This window comes from Amphiprion ocellaris, unplaced genomic scaffold, assembly GCF_022539595.1.
Source record: "Amphiprion ocellaris isolate individual 3 ecotype Okinawa unplaced genomic scaffold, ASM2253959v1 Aocel_unscaffolded261, whole genome shotgun sequence".
NCBI classification, from domain to species: Eukaryota; Metazoa; Chordata; class Actinopteri; family Pomacentridae; genus Amphiprion; species Amphiprion ocellaris.
The window spans coordinates 24,602-30,601 of record NW_026559435.1 but is presented as its reverse complement, the minus strand read 5'-3'; positions in this window follow the sequence as shown (position 1 = coordinate 30,601).

The window sequence follows — 6,000 nt, the reverse complement described above, 5'->3', positions numbered from 1 at the left end:
CTGCAGCAGCAGACTAACAGATGTACCTGCATCTGCAGACCAACAGATGTTCTTCCACAGAGCTCTGACATCGTTTGTACTTCAAATACTATATTTATTGTATTATGAACTCTTATCATGCTCTATTTTTATTGCAAATAACACCAATTTGCACTTTATTGTAAATATTAACAGTTTTTTAAGCTCACCTCTGTAAATACCAGCATTTTAGGCAGATTTGGGATGTCTGTTGCATGCTCATTCGCACAGTGGCCCTCTATCTTCTATGTAACACGTGAGCTCATGCATACCTTGAATCTCCCTAAGGGAATGAATAAAGTACCTATCAGATAATGTACAGAGTGTCAGTCCACAGAGGAACTGGCACAAGATATTTTGAACTACCCAAAGCTGTGAAACTGTGCCCTGCAATTTGTAATAAGGTAGTCGATATTGCTGCCGATCTAACATTTTGCACAGTCGTGTACACGTATAACAACAACAACTACTTGATCTTGTCTGACTTTTCTACATCTGCTGGAGGCTTTTCTGGTCCGGGACAGCAGCAAAGCATTAATTAATGTACAGCTGTATATATTATATGGTGGGCTAGAGCGTATGTAATAGTGTATTTGATGTAATTATGCTCCAATGTGTTATTTTGATCTTAACAATAATGTATTCATTTGATCTTAACAAAAATAATACTAACAAAAAGTCCCTGAAGATGAGCACACACAGTCCTTGCATTGTGATGTATGCAAAACGTATGTATTTTAAGAGATTGTACGCGAGTGTTTTATAAATTCAATTTACTAAATTTACTCAGGTCAGCAGTCAAATGCTTTGTTTTTTTTTTTTTGTTAAAGTGCATTTGCTTTAATTTGTCACCCGTCTGAAGGACGTCGTGTAAAATATGTGATATAGTGTGAGAATTTGATCTACCGCTGGATCCTTCAAAAGTGACGTTGAGATCAAAGTGCTTGCAGGGCATTTTCTCTTCCACCTCATGCAGCTGATTGTAATAGGTCACAACCCGTGGTCGTCTTTCCCTGTACTGGAAAGAAAACAAACAACAAACAAACATAAGAGGAAAAGCAGACAGTAGCGTATAAGTATTGTACTCATAAACAAAGCCCTTAGCGGCAAGGTCTTTGTGATATTTCTGAAATACATTTAGAATGGATTGTTGCGGTTTCAGCACGCCATGAAAGTGAGACTCGAATGAGGTCAGTCTTGGTTAGTAACCCCATACTCCATTCATGTCATTCTACAACATTCTACAAGTCCATTCTTATGTATCGTGATAATACCTCTAGTATTCCTTGTCCATTTCCTCGAGCCTCTACTTCCAAATCAAGATTAGCAGGCAACTGCGAACAGAGAAGAAGATTGTTTGTGAAATGCATGTGGAAAAACTCTTTTTTTCTTTTTCTAAATCAACAGTTGATAAAAGTCCAATGTCATTATACATTGCACTTGTAACTGCTAGTGCAGAACCTCAATAGAATCATTATCAAATCTGCCAGTTTCGTTCAGCTGTTTAGCTTCTTTTGTATTTAAGAGCACATTTAATAAAGGACTGAAATGCCAGACAAAGTTGGTGAAGTGGGTGAAGAAAATTACAAATTTAGCAGAAAAAAAGACAAATGTTTGTTTCTAGACATGGAAAAGACTCTTCCAGACCAAATGCAAATAAATATTAAGCACTAGTGTGTAAAACAGCAACTGCTTTCTAACACAACGGTCTCATAACATTTCCATGTCAGCTTGCTGTGGGTCTCTTCTCCCCTGAAGCTTGTCAATTAATCCAGTGAATTATTATTTATTATTATTATGAGATCCCCACTATACACAACCAAGTCAGCCTAAAGGTAGAAAGCACTGAAAGATGTGCAGAAATCTAATATACCGACTAATCCTGTTAGTGCAAATCACCACGTCAGGTGGGAGAAGTGCTCATCCCGCTTGGTTCTTCGGCCTTAAACAAATCATGATGAGGGGACACTCACCCAGCTGAGCTTTACGCTTCAGCAGTTCAGCAAGAGCGTCTCCTTCTGGTACTGCCTGGACACTGCACGGCTGCAGAGATGAGAGGAAAAACAGGAAAAACAAAACAAAAACCCTTACACAAGGTTTCATTGTTTCATTGCACTGGTTGTGCTTTTGTCTAACAGATGAGCAACAGCAAATGGTGACTTAAAAAAAGATTTGGACAACCAGTGTTACCTTGGAATGATATTTAGGATTCAATGGACAAGATGCACAATTATAAACAGATTCATCACAGCTTTTTAGAACAGTTTTATCATTCTGTGGTACCCATACTGTTTCAGTTTTTATCCAAGAGCTGTCCAATCCATTTCCCCCCTACACATACAACAGATACACTATGTGGAATAAAGAACTGAGTCTTGCACTGGACTGCACTTTATCACCCATCCTACTGCTCATGTGCACTAAGACTGTTTACATATTTATATCTTTTAAGTATTTTTTTTTTTTAATTTATTTGTACATAGTGTGGCTTTTTCTATTTTTTTTTATATATAGCTGGGAGTCACCAATTGTAATTTCGCTGTGGGGAAACACAATGACAATGAAGATTCTTGATTCTCAATGTGTTCCTAACCCCTAAGCCCAACGCGCACAAGGAAGATATGTTGTAGTGGCTCAAAAATTGCTATAAAAGCAAGCAACAGTCCAAGAAAACACATATTTAGGTTAAGATGAGTTCCTTTTTGACACGAGATATGGGTTTTGCTCTTTCAATCGTTGGTCGCTTTTAATGTAAATCTCTTGTGAATATAGGTTGTAACCCTACACTATAAATGAAGTATCAGCTTCGTACCAGACTTTTCAGAAGTGAATATCACCTATATTTAACACACATAAAACAATATTCAGTATTAGGCACAAACCAACATATTAAGAGATTAGTTGGTTTGTATATTATTCTCCACCCAAAGCGACTCCAGGATCGCCTCACTTTCAGCAAACACACAGTGCAAACACGGCCTTGAGCTGCTACAAGGGGAAAACTGGATTCAAAGTGTTGACAGCTACTTCCTAATGAAAGCTAGTTTATGATGTTTTTCAATGTTCACTATAGGTTTTTTTTTGTGTGTTTCTTTACTGGTGTTGCTATGTATAGGAGCACCAGTCAAGAAAACAACTAAATCATTATTTTTTTTTTTTCCATTTTGATTTTATTTAACCTTTACTTAACCAGGAGAGATCCTGTTGATATTAAGAACCTCTTTTTCAAGGGAGTCCTGGCCAAGATAGGCAGCAGCAAATACAAAACACAGTTATGAAATTACACAGTTAAAACATGATTAAAATACGGAGGAAAAAAAAAACAATAAGAAGAAGAAGAATTAAAATCATTAAAATCATCAGTATTACAGTACATGATGATTCCTGTGAACTACTCTGTGTTTTGCTCAGTAGCCTGACTGGAGAATCTAAAACAAGTAGGTATCTGCCTTCACATGTAAACACGTTAACAGCATGTACGATGGTGTCAACTCGGGAAGTTGCTCGAGTGAGAAACGGCTGAAATTCTCCAAACAGAACAGACAGCTGTTCCATGCTCATACATACTTTGTCTGGTCGTAGTTTTGAACCCGGTACTGGAGGAATAAAGCAGTCCTGCATCAGTCCTGCATCAGTCCTGCATCAGTCCTGCATCTGAAAACACCCCCTTAGCATCTCAGCCTCCCCCACGGGTGCAGCCAGTGTCTCTGTGCTCCACCACGTCCCAAATCTGAGCAGAAGGTTAATCAAGAATGAGGTGACATGACTTTATATTTTAAAATGATGCCTGTTCGGGTTAGACTTATTAAACCCACTGCATTCCAGTGTGTATTAAATCATGTCAATTAAAAACTGACTTTTAGAAGTATTGTGCATATTCACAAAGAAGGCATTAGTTCTTGTTGTTGCTATTTGGTTCTATGGCAACAAAATGTGGCACAATGTGGAAAATGGAGAATCTGAGAAAAATGTGGAGATTGTTTTATGAGTAAAGTCAATTCTATTTTAAACCCTTCTATCGATGATAGAAGTTGTCCTCATGATGATAAGTTCTTGAGGACAACTTATCAACCCTAACCGTCTCAGATAGAAATTCACGCACCTTCCTCTGTGTGAGTCTGTCCTTGTTGAGAAGATACACAGCGTTGTCCACAGCCACCAGGCTGACTTTTGCACCCGGGTCACCTCTGATCTGAAAGCTGAAGCTCTTCCCAGGCGCATAGTCTCTGCAAATGCCGTCCACTGGCCCGACTTTGAGCTGTAAGAGAAAATGAACACAGCAATAAACCAAACTTTTAATTATCCTGTTGGTTTGTACAACTTTTCTTGCTTGGTTTGCGTGGTTTACTTGAGCTTGACTCAGGTCAATATTGTAAAACTGAAATAGACAAAAGAGACAGACAGACACCTCTCCTGGGGGACAGGATGAGAGAGAGAGACAGACACCTATCCTGGGGGACAGGATGAGAGAGAGAGACAGACACCTATCCTGGGGGACAGGAAAAGAGAAAGACACCTGTCATGAGGGACAAGAGGAGAGAGACAGACATCTGTCCTGGGGGACAGGAGGCGAGAGAGAGACAGACACCTGTCATGGGGGACAGGATGACAGAGGGACACCTGTCAAGCAGATCCATAGGAGAGAGAGACACCTGTCCTGGGGGACAAGAGAAGAGTGAGAGAGAATGAGAGAGAGAGAGAGACACCTGTCCTGAGGGACAAGAGGAGAGAGACAGACAGACACCTGTCCTGGGGGACAGGAAGGGAGAGAGACAGACACCTGTCCTGGGGGACAGGATGAGAGAGAGAGAGAGACAGACACCTGTCATGGGGGACAAGAGGAGAGAGAAAGACTTGTCCTGGGGGACATGAGGAGAGAGAGAGAGGCCTGTCCTGGGGGACAAGAGAAGAGAGACTTGTCCTGGGGGACATGAGGAGAGAGAGAGACTTGTCCTGGGGGACAAGAGAAGAGAGACTTGTTCTGGGGGACATGAGGAGAGAGAGACAGACACCTGTCCTGGGGGACAGGATGACAGAGGGACACCTGTCAAGCAGATCCAGAGGAGAGAGAGAGACACCTGTCCTGGGGGACAAGAGGAGAGCAAGAGAGAGAGACACCTGTCATGGGGGACAGGAGGAAAGAGAGAGAGACACCTGTCATGGGGGACACTCGGGCTGAAACACCTGGGCAGTCATTAGCTGTAACACATTACATCTAATAGCTGTAGTCCAATAAATGATAGGCATTAGCTCTCATACGTTACTTTAATACATTAGCTGTTATACAATAGTTGTGGTACAATCACAATAATGATCATGGATAAGATTTATATAGCGCTTTTCAAGGCACTCAAAGCGCTTCACAATGAATCCATTATTCATTCACTCACACATTCTCACTCAGCGGTGGTAAACTACATTTGTAGCCACAGCTGCCCTGGGGCAGACTGATGGAAGCGTGGCTGACAATCTGCGCCTACGGCCCCTCCGACCACCACCAACATTCACACGCATTCATACTCCAGTGTGAGTAGCAGCACTGGAGGCCAGGTGGGTAAAGTGTCTTGCCCAAGGACACAACAGCACATGACTAGGACAGAGTGGGAATCGAAACGCCGACCTTTCGATCATTGGAAGACCCGCTCTACCACCTGAGCCACAGCCGCCCCACGATAAGTATAATACATTAGCTCAAATACATCACTAAAAATTGAGCTGTTATACATTAGCTGTAGTACAATAGATGCAAACAAATGAACGCTCGGGCTGGGGCTGGAACACACAGGAGGAAAAAGAGAGAGAGACAGACACCTGTCATGGGGGACATGAGGAGAGAGAGACTTGTCCTGGGGGACAAGAGGAGAGAGACAGACATCTGTCATGGGGGACATGAGGAGAGAGAGACAGATACCTTTCCTGGGGGACAGGAAGAGAGAGAGACTTGTCCTGGAGGACATGAGGAGAGAGAGACAGATACGTTTC